We start from the raw sequence: 11473 nt of genomic DNA, 5'->3' as shown, positions 1-11473 counted from the left end.
GGGCCGTAGGCATGCCCGCACCTCCGCCTCCGCGGCCTCCGGGCCCCTAGCCTCCCTGAGTCCAGGGGCCCCGTCCCTAGTCCCTGGCGCCCAGGAAGCATCGCCCCGCAGCCTCCGGCCGCCCTGGCCCTTCCCTCGCCGCCACCCCTGACCGCTCCGGGGCCCACGAGCTGAGGAGCGGGCTCCAGCTCGGCGAGCCCCGGCGCCCGGACACCGAGCTTCTTCGCGGTTTCCACCGCCAGCTCGTCGGGATGGGTTCGGGCGTTCTTTCTCCAGCGTCCCCCCTTTTACCTAATCCCTTATGCTTTTATTCTAATCCTGCACATTACAGTTAATCTGTAATGATACCGCTTCGGAGGAACCTGTTGCATACGAGGCATGGTAATTTGTAACCTTGGAAACAGTTTTAAATAAAGATTATAACAGTGATGTCGACTGTGTTTATTCTCCGCGCGGGGGGGGGGGTGGGTGGGTGGTGGGTTGGGGGCCTGGCAGCCCCTTGGCGGAGAGGACAGAGTTTCGGAGAGAAGGACGGGAGCGAGGAGCGTGGGGCAGGTGGGAGCGGGCAGGGGTCCGGGAGGCGCAGAAGCGGCCAGAGCCCGCTCCGGTTGCTCCCGTCCTGCGCCTGGGATCTTTTTGAGTTTCCCCTTTTTGGAAATCTTGTGGTCTTAAACCGTGAGGCTTGGAGATAGAGCAATGGTTTGCAAAATTGGGGAAAACTTGGTGAACTTGAGCCACTGCGCTTTGCGAATTAGCATGCTGCCGAGCCCTGCGCCCCTGGGAGGCTGAAGCCGCCTAGAGCGGAGAAAGGGCGGCTCGCAGGACCCTTCGGCTGCAAGAAGGCTGAGCCGCTTCCGTGCGGATCACACCGCGCTCCGGAGCTTCCTCTGTTCAACACACTGCCGGTGGCGGCGGCGGCGGCAGCAGCAGCAGCAGCAGCAACAGCAGCAGCAGCAGCAACCAAAAATTGTTCGCACACAGAAAGCAAAATTAAACATAATTGCTTTTATTTATTTATTGCTTTAATATCATTAAAATATTTTTAGTTACTTTGTTCAAAATAGCATCCACTCTGATTATTACCTGCCATATCTGTTGATCTGCTCCTGTGTGTTCAGCACAGCAATATTAACAATTAAGAAAAAAGCACATCTTTTATGTTGTATCTGTCAAGATATGTTACAATTTCCATTAACAAAAAAACATTATTCTTGTTGAAGAAGCTATGAAGCATATCTTTCATGAGAACTTTATTAGTAATCATAGTTGTCAAAAAGAATTAGATATGCATAGATTGTAGATGCAAAGGAAATATTAGATGCACAGAATAAAATATACAGTGGGATTGAGGCATAACTATTTTTCTTTTAAAAATAAATTTTTACTGAGGTGAAAAAAAACCCAAGCTATTAAGCTTACTTAAAAGATGGCTTTGTTGGTTTAATTATACTGTAGTTATTTTATAAATATGTTTCAAAGGAAGCTTGCCATATTGCATGTCAATGAGGACTGTAAAGAAAAGCTCACAAAAGCTAATGCATACCAAATACCAAATTTTAGTCATTAGCATTCCTATTTATTACAAACTAAAGGAACCTATTAACAGACAAGAATTTCTATTTAGCTACCATTACAATGTTTGGCCATTAAAATAAAAAGGGCAAAGTATATACGTATTTTTTCCCCTTGGAACTATACATTCTTTTTGCCTGGAAGCTGGTGGAGAGATTGAGAGATGTTTCTGACTGGGGACACACGATTCTAAGGTGGGACTAGGCCAGAGGGCCCAGAACCACTATTTTTAGTTATCGAGCTTAATGCTATTCATTTGAAAGCAAGAAGAGTGCAGGCTGGGGCATTGCAGGCTAGGGCTGCGTGGTAATCGCAGTCTGTGACCGGCCCTTTGTCTTTAATTTGTGTCAGAAGCATATGCAAATTATTAATTGTTTTTCCTCTGGGCCAGGGAGTGGATGGCCATGGTAATACAGCTTTTGTTTGGATATTAAAATTTCTTTAAATGCTCCCTAGACGGGGTACTTTCTCCGTGGAAGATTCCCCTGGAAGGAAATCCCACCATGACAGTGAATACAAGCGTCTTAATTCTAAAAATACGCACATATTGATTTGTGTCATTTCAAAAACTTTTTTCCTTTTGAGCGAAAGCGGCAATTCTGCTCTCACACCGGCGGAAGGGAATATGTAAATATATTTTTCTGAATGCCAATTTGAGAGGGAAAGAACTTTTGAACAATTGTTACACTTAGAAACCTTAAAGATCTTTTTCTTCTTAAAATCGAGGCAGATCCCCCCTCCCCACTTGTGTAGGGAAACAAGTAAATATTACAGGAACTGAAAGGAAACATTTGGCATGATAAGAAATGTTATTTCGAATTATGGTAGGTGAGGCTTTTTGGAAGGGCCCAACAGGAAAAAAAAAATAAGAGTCACACTAGATTGTTGGACTCTGCCCACTTACCAAGGGACTGACAGCCCGGCTTTTCCTACCCTCACTTTCAATTCGGACGCGATGCATTCTGCCCGCTTTGGGGGACTTTTTGCTTTAAGAAGACAGAAAAATGTTAAGAAAGGTTCTTCCCTGAAAGGTCTATATGAAAACAACAGGTGTTAGAAGGCAGGAAGGGCATCTCTGAATTCCTGATTTTAAAAAGTCTCTCCATCAAAATTTATTAACATTTGCAACCCCACGCAAAATCTTCGTTTTCAACAGTAAAATTTGCTGTGCTGTTTTGGGGGAAGCGGTGGGTATTCTCTCCCCGCTGATTACTTGAGCATTGATAAAGGAAGGATAGTGCAATGATTTCTACTTTTCCTTCAGGGAAATAACGAAAATTCGTGTACTAAGAAGCTTGGGTTCCTGAGTGCTGACAGTTCTAGAAAAGGAAATGTGAATTCTCCCCATTTCTAGCCCAATATATGTGGATGAAGAGTATAACCTTAAGTTTCTAAAGCCATATTTGACACAGAGTGGGGAAAACGGTTTTAGAAGTGTATCAAAAAGGGTGGTGACACCTGCCTTCAAACACCAGATTTCCACAATTACCATCTCCTTTGAGCCCAAATTAACCAGTCTGATTTTGCCTCCACTGCTGAAAGGGCCCCTATAATCTCGACTGGACACCCTCTTACCTCTCCCTCATCCACATCCTTCCCCTTCATTGAATACTGACAACTACCAATAGCCAAGGAGGAGAACGCTGTTTCTCATATATTTAAACCAAGTTGGTTTAAATCTCAAGTGTGTGAAAGATAACCTTGTTTTCAGTTGCTCTAAATCCCCTTTTAAGGAGCGTATTAGGGAAGACCATCTCTGAGATAAGTAAGATAGAGGCCATTTTCTCAGCGAGCTGGTACTTGTTGGGGGAGAGGAACATACACAGGTCAACAGCATAGAACAATGCTGTTTTATGGGTGTCCTGGCTGGGAGCACACTGGAGGGAAGCATGGGAGAAATCTCAGAAGGCTTCCTGGAAATGGTGGGGCTTAAGTTGAGCCTTGAAAGCTGAGGATGATTTGAAATGGTGAGGAGAATGACATATAAGCAAAACTGGTTTCCAGTTAAGGTATAGTGACAGGTCTGATATAACATAGGCATTAAAAAGTGCTTCCTTAAATGAAAGACATTATTTAGAAGCCTGATAATAAATTCCTCAAAACATTTCTTTTTTAGGGTGGCCTGCCTGCTGTGTTAACTTGAACCTCTCTTATTTTTCTCCCCCATTAATGTTGAATCTTTTCCTCAGTTAGGCTGAGGGAGCTTATTCTGAAGTTAGGATGGGTCTAGGGCTCTTACAATGATGCCTGTTGAGAGCAGAGTGAGTATTCTTACTCAGAGGACATCTCTCTACAGGCAAACGTTCCCTCTACTGAAGTCTTGTTCACAGTCTTGCAAGGAGGGGATTCCTGAAATTCTAAGAGGTCTCCTATTTTTAACAAACCTTTCTCTCGTGGAACCAATTTAATGTTTTTTTCCAAACATCCTGGAATGCAAAATGGTGAAAGGGAGCTCGCTGGGTTTTTATACGCAGAGCGGAGCAGAGTCCACTGAAAATGGCCTGTGGATTAGAAACAAGGAAACCTGGTGGTGTTACTAATTAGTGGATGGGTAAAGTGGTTCACCCAACCTAGCTTTGCTTTTTCTCATCTGAGAGAGCCAATGCTGGCTACCCTCATCTGTAGGACTTGTTGTTTTGTTCCTTAAAGATACAATAGGAAGGTAAGTTTTCACATAGCTCTGGACTCCAGCTATCACAGGATTTGGGTGATATTAATCAGCAATGAACAGGTTTTTTTTTTTTTTCTTTCTTTTTTCTTTTTCTCTTGGAAACAGATGCTTATTATAGTTGGAGCTTGAAGATACAAATTTTAAACTACCACAACCAGAAAAATAAATAATCCTGGCAAAGGGGGAAATCGACATCCATATTATCTTTTCTTCAGAATATGTTTCATGTTTTTTTTTTAAGATTTTATTTATTTATTTGACAGAGAGAGAGATCACAAGTAGGTAGAGAGGCAGGCAGAGAGAGAGGAGGGAAAGCAGGCTCCCTGCTGAGCAGAGAGCTTGATGCGGGGCTCAGCTTGATCCCAGGACCCTGGGATCATGACCTGAGCAGAAGGCAGATGTTTAACCCACTGAGCCACCCAGGCACCCCTATGTTTCATGTTTTATGAGGTCTTTGGGCCTGGGACATGCAAGTCCCATGAGGGGACAGCAGAGAGGTCTTCGGAAAGTGTTTCAGCTGGGAAAGCAGTCCGAGCTCCTGCCTGGAGCAAAACATACTGTGTCTCCCTCCCACTCCACTTGGCCCTCACCTCCACTTCTGCTCAGAAATCTGCCTTTCTTTTACTGCTTCTCCACGCCCCTCCCCTTTTTTCCCCCAAACAAACCACTGTTCCTTCCTAAACAAAGCAGGAAAGTCAATAAGTTGAGGGCAAATCAGTCTTCATAAACAGATATCTTTTGAGTTCTCACGACCTAAAGAAAGGCCCTTCCATGGGAGGCACCACATTGAAAAGGGGGAAGGGTTCCAGAACATTCTGTGGTATGTGCAGCTGAAGAAGAGCAAGCCTCCCACCTCTCCTCTATGTGCCATCTCTCCAAATTCATCAGAGGGAAGCTTGCCCTTCCAAGAGCCCGTTTTTGTCCGGGATGTAAAGTGTATTCAACTCCACCATATACAGGCTAAACAGTGTGAAGAGGGAAGTGTGGGAAGTTTGTCCACTGGCGCACCAAGCGGCAGAAACTGGGAGGCACGTTCGATAAAGGGCTTCTTGTACGGGAGCCCTATATTGTAGGATTCCCTCCAGTGAAAGCTGAACTGACCTCGGCTGGTGCAGACGATGTGCTTGGGCGCGCGTGTGGTGTATTTATGAGGCCAGACAAATTCCAGCTCCTGTGTGAGACTCTTGGTCTAAAGGAGGAAAAAAGTATTGGATGACCCTGTGTGTATGTGCTGAGGAGGAGGAACCCCCAGAGATTACAAACAGAACAGGGACTGGAATTTTATTTTAATTAGTCTCACATTTCCCTGGAGAGCTTTTAGGAGAATATGATCTTCTTTCCCATTTGCCTCCCCGTAGTCAACCTTGGAGTTCACCAAGCTGAGGAGGAAGAGGGGACCGCCTCGACACCAGCTGCATTCTGAAGAAAACTTGGTCTTAGCTTCCCCAAATCCCAAATCACACGCAGGTAAAGTTTTGGCCCCGTGACCAAGTATCAAACAGAACCTGAATCCATTACTCGAATTTTCAAACTAACCAGAGGACACACTGAAAAGCCCTTTCTTGAGTAAGAAATGGACAGTCTGGCTCAAGGGTGGCACATTGGGTCTTCTCTTGACATGGGGCGTGAGGACAGCACCCTCACGTCCTGGAACCCAGATCACATCTTCAACCACTCCTGGGTCACATGCAAGGGAGGGTAGACCAGGAGCCGGGGAGGGGTCCACGGAATCAGTGGAAGCAGCAAGAGGAGGGGACAGGAAACACCCCGCCGGGGGGCCCAGGAGACAAGGAAGTTTCTCTGCACACTAAAGGAAGGCACCCACCTGGGACAGAGAGGTCATGGGGTCCTTCCCTGAGCCACCGGCTGATGTCCTCATGAGATCTCCAACCCTCAGTAGCACTCTCCAGCATGCGTCAGTATGGGTGGAAACGCTTCTTCGATCAAGTTTGACAACTTTCTGGTGTAACTTCTGAGAGGGCTGATTGCTTATTCATGCGGAAGCAAGACGCTCCATTCGTTTGGCCTGGTTTTGCTACTCTTTGTTGGGTTTGGGAGGCTGTTATGGTAGCGGCAAATGGCTTCTCAAGTGACATTTGCTGACATTCAGTGGAGCACATTTATCAGTATTCGCCAGCTCACCTCTACACACGCAATCCATTTTGTTTTGTTCTTCATAGTAACCTCCTTGCCGACACCCGTGGCCTGAAAATGATAAATGGCAAGGAGGCAGATCTCTCCAGCTGCACTCAAATGTCACTGTGAAAAATCTTTAATGGACTAAGTGTAGCTCTTCACGTTACAACTTGTCAGGTCCTGAGAAATTCTAGAGTTTCTCCTTAATCCACAAGTCTTTGGAACCACACATCTGCAAGCAGAGACTAATTATAAGCTACACCAGTCAGACCGGGGCAAGCAGACACCAAGCAGAAAACATCTGATATCGGCTAATTCTTTTTTTTATTCTCATTCTTCTTCCTTTTTTTTTTTTTTTTTTTGCTACTTCCTTTCCTACTCAGAGAGTATGCCAGGTATGAGCAATTTGTTACTCTAATTAAGTGGGATAGAGTGCCCCCCACACCAGCCCCCCAACCCCTGCCCCATGCAGGCTTAGAATCCAGTCTACAGTCAGCGTTCTCCTCCATGACGGCTTTTACTCTTCTCCTCCAAGACTTGAAATCACCAGGACTTCTCCCTACCTCCATGCCCCTCCAAAACAAAACAATGACAACAAAACTCCCAAATCAACAAATAAACAAAAAACCCCCACCTGATTCTGAATCATAAATCCTGGCTCCTAATGTTGGCCCTAATGGGGTGGTTCAGAGTGTCTGAAGCATCAGGCTGGAAGAGCCCTTTCTCCTGCCTCCGTAGCCATCCCTTTTCAGAGTATATGGTCATCCTTCAGCTTACCACCGAAGAAGCCCGCCATTTTCCTGCCCCGGGTGCATACCTGTCCACCACCACCATGCTGCTCTGGGGGCAGGGGGAGTAGCCTGTAGGCACTCACTCACCCCTGACTGTGGCTCCCTCACTCGAGTTCTACCTTTTCCTAGTCCCTGGAATGTGCTGCAAGGAGGAATCGGCCTTTGCCCACTGTAGTCAGTGGAGAATTTGTTGATTTGCATGTGTTTGAGATGTGTTCCAATGAAGACATCATCCACAGTTCAACGGATTTTACAATCAATGTTGGAAGGTCAAAGGCATTGAGAAAGCGGTAACTGAAGCCACGGAGAATGACTTCTACCACCCACTGTGCCAGCCAAGTTAATCTTTGGCCAGCTGCTAAAGACTAAGATGTTTTGGATTTACTCCTGTTCCTTAAAGCCCCATCCAAGCTTTAAGCTTGATATCTGCTTCTAGATTCCTTGGTTTGAGCATCTCCTGAGCTCTCCTGTTTTGTTTTGTTTTGTTTCCTTAATATCATCCTTGGCTTTTCTTCTCCTTTTGGTTTGACCTCCTGTCTCTTTGGTTGAGTAACTATCTTATCTGGCTCCTAGGCCCCAGGGACCCTTGCAACAAGTATAGGTCTTTGGCCACATAGAGGCTCAACAATCAAATCGACTAACAATCAAAAATCTGCAAATGCCTCCGTTTCTGTATTTGTATGAACTGACATCACTCATATGTTGCACAAAGAATCACTGGGCACCTCTGTAGAACCCAGCCCTGTGAAGAACACAGTGTCCTGGTAAGTAAGAGAGGCACGGGAAACCTAGTCAAAATAGGATTACTAAAATGATGGGTGATGTTCAGTTAAGAATACGACTCAGAGCGAAATGGCAGGAGTATTTGCTTCATAAAGGTCTCGGACTAGAAGGGAAGTGGCCATTCTCACCCTCATTCACTCTTGCCTCTGTTTAGTTCATGCCTCTCTGCTGATTGACATTCTCTGCTTCTTTGTGTGGATAGTGGACCATGACCCTTTCCGTTCTAGAGCTTTTATATTCTCACGTAAGGTGACTAGCAGACCCCACCAACTCAGTTTTGTAATGGCCAAGTCCAAATTCCTTAGAGAGAGAGTCTGTATGTTCTGTTGGGTTGGAAGTCAACTGAGAGGACGGAGTGAGTCCTTATGTAGGTGGGGACTTGTCCTCAGAAGACAATGTTGTACGTTACATTGTCTAACGATCTAACCTTATTTCCTAACTAATTAGGAACTAAGAACATGAGCCACACTGGGGTATAGAATCTTTAGGTTAAATCTTCTACGGGATATGGGATACCTGGGTGGCTCAGTAAGTTAAGCCTCTGCCTTCAGCTCTGGTCACGATCTCAGGGTCCTGAGATGGAGCCCCACATTGGTCTCTCTGCTCACAGGGGCCCCTGCTTCCCTCTCTCTCTCTGCCTGCCTCTCTGCGTACTTGTGATCTCTCTCTGTCAAATAAATAAATAAATAAATAAATAAATAAATAAATAAATAAAATGTTTTACAGGATGGAGGCGATAGTTCTTATTAGTTGCTGTCACACATAAGTAAATGAATTTATTGTGTTCTTTCCTGAGGTCTCAGGGACATTTGGAAATAACTGGGAAAACATTGAGAACTCAAGGGACTGTAGGGAGGACACTGTGAGTTGTTGAAAAGATTGCACTCTCCTTCCCAGGGCTCCGTGAGACATGTAGACAAGCAGGGGCAAGGGATTTGGGAAGCTGTGTCATGAAAGCCATTTGAACTTGAGGTTAGAAGAACATAAGCTCCTTGAGTGACTAAATCCACATGGCTTGGTATTTTGGTTGCTTAGATGGTTCATAGAAGAATTTAACAGGATTAAGGAAACAGGCACCCTCTCTCATGGCCCTGGGAGATTCCCTTGTTTGTCTGTTTGAAAACCTATGGACACTGTTTGCCTTTCTCTTCTTCTCATTTCCTAGAAGGTCAGCAGGGGAGGCCTGGGGGATCAAGGGAGTGAAGAGGAGTAGGTCATTCAGATCCAGGAAACAGGTCTCCCCAGGGCCAGAATCAGAGATTTTGAGGACTAGGACCTTTATTTTTTGGCTTCACAGGGGCCACTAATTTAATCTGAAGTGCCCACCTCTGTAGCATCCTCTTCTTAGAAATCCCCTTTTGCATAAATTCAACCTCAACTTCATTCTCCCTGCTCACCAGATGAGCTGAGGTTATTGGTCAGGGAATCAAACACCCAGACAGGGGGTCTGGTTCTGCCTCAGACATTGTTAGGGTCTTTGAAAGAGACAGAAATAATTCCTCATGAGATTTGAGCCCTGTCATCTACTGGGCCGGGGACAGGTGAGCCAGGTTGTCCCTAGCTTAGGAGCAAGGCTGCCATCCCCCCAAGGGCCAGGCCACAGGATATAATGTTTCGAGCCCCAGTTGCTGCCCTTCTCATAAAACAAGACTCAGGAAGGAGTTCTTCCCTGGGTTCCCATTGTTCCTCAGGGCAAAAGAAGCACTGGTGGAGTAAAAGAGAATTAGGAGACTTTGTTTCTTGTTCTAGCTCACTCATTCCATCATTCATTCATTCATCCAGCAAATATTCACTGAGTGCTTATCACAGCTGGCTAAACTCAGAGGATGTGCAATGAGCGAAACAGACACAGTCCATTCCATGACCAGAAACATGGGCTCTTGCCATGCCTCAGTTTCCTGATCTGTAAAATGAGACGTTGAACTAAATGAGCTGTTCTCAGAGTTCAGCCGGTATCCAAATCACCTGGAGGGCTTGTTAAAACATGGTTTGCTTGGCCTTACCTCCAGAAGTTCTGATTCAGTAGGCTTGAGAATTTGTCTTTCCAGCACATTCCCAGATGATCCAGGACACCCTTGGAGAACCAATGGACTGGATGAGCCCTCAGTCCCCTTCTGGCTGTGACAGTCTGTGATGTGGATTGGCTGGTAGTCACGGGAGTAGCCCAAGCAGAAAGGGATTGTGGAAAGCCAGCCTGGAAATGGAAAAGTCCCGTTACGTTTCCTGAGCTTAGAGGTAAATGGATCAGAGATAAACCTTAACAGAACCACTGAAGTCTTTGCCTCATTATTTTTTAAAAAAGTGATTAAAAAGTAATTCCCTAACATGAAAGTTCAATCAGATGCTGGAGAAATTATTTCAACTTTCCATAGGGGGAAAAAAAAAGGCTCCACTAAAAAGCTACAAGGGTATTGATGTCTATTAAATATTTGCTTTTCTCTCTAGCCCACACTAGACTGAGTAATTTGTATTTGGCAGAAACCAGCTGCAATTACATTAGTCAATCCAAAAGCCCAACTTGCTCATACAAAATGCAAACAAATTAGTTAAAATGGCCTAATTAGTAGACTCTAAAAATACAAACTGAGGCTGGCAGCTTGATGTGTGTTAGTCGAGAACGCGGTCCTCCCGCCCAGGGAGGCCTGGAGCTCAGAAGACCACTGGTCTTCTCTTGGGGCCCTGAGAGTCAGTGACCCAGCCGGAGCCCCCCAAGGCTCTGCTGTAGGTAACCACATCCTCTCCTGGCCCAGTGCGTGGCCTCATCTTTGGCCAAGTGGGTACAACGGGAAGAATGTGGGGTTTGAATGTAGACGAACCCAAACTTGAATCTCTCAACCCAGCTACGGCTTTTAGACAAGTTGCTTGAGTTCCCTGAACCTCTTGCTTCCTGTTTAAAATGAAAGTAATGAAGCTTGTACTGAAAAGTGGTTGTGAGAATTAACAATCATGTAAGTATGAGCCTGGCACTTGGGAGTTCTGTTATTAGTTAACGTAGGTCTGGGTTTCCTCTGCCTTTACATACCGGAAGGACCCTACAGGCCAGCCTTCTGCCTCAGATGTGGGGCGCTGGTGGGCAGTTTTGTAGATATTGGATGAGGTCATGACCCTCGGGTTTGACCGAGGTCAAGGATTCTATTCAGAGTATTGTGGTGTGACTAAGACAACTCATCTGTGCTGTAACTCAAGGGGCCACAGCCTACAGCCCCGATACACGCCTGGGTCACAGAATCAGAAAACTGGAAAGGACTGCAGATAATTGTCCTGTACGGGGATTCAAATCCCCACAATGCATCAGGATCTCTTGGGGAGCTCATAAAAAAAAATGCTGGAGTCAAGACCCCTCTCCCAGAGATTCTAATTCAACCAGCTTGGGAGGGACCTAGGCATGAGTGTATTTTAATGTCTCCCTGGGGGATTCTAAATGAAGTCAAGGTTAAGAATCTTTCCTCGAATCCAAACCCTTTAATCTGTGGAAGAAACAAAAACAAGCAGACATGCAACAAAAATCTTAAAAAATGCG

The 11473-nt window shown here is 45.5% G+C and overlaps 1 long non-coding RNA gene across 2 annotated transcripts; it reads right to left on the bottom strand.

Moving 5' to 3' along the window:
- Positions 1-426: 426 nt before the first annotated feature.
- On the bottom strand, positions 427-6205 carry LOC309870706. Of its 2 annotated transcripts, none has more exons than XR_014314751.1 (4): positions 6069-6188; positions 2477-2558; positions 1084-1166; positions 427-899 (listed from the first exon to the last, which is right to left on the bottom strand). It is a non-coding gene; the product is annotated as an uncharacterized lncRNA (long non-coding RNA). The 2 variants fall into 2 exon arrangements; XR_014314750.1 differs by lacking the exon at positions 427-899 and adding an exon at positions 5345-5432 and having other exon boundaries at positions 986-1166; positions 6069-6205.
- Positions 6206-11473: the final 5268 nt, after the last annotated feature.

The sequence above is a fragment of the Mustela nivalis genome (assembly GCF_964662115.1).
Source record: "Mustela nivalis genome assembly, chromosome: 8".
Classification (NCBI taxonomy): domain Eukaryota; kingdom Metazoa; phylum Chordata; class Mammalia; order Carnivora; family Mustelidae; genus Mustela; species Mustela nivalis.
Note: the sequence above shows the minus strand (reverse complement) of the source record. Positions and strands in the feature narration are given on the sequence as shown.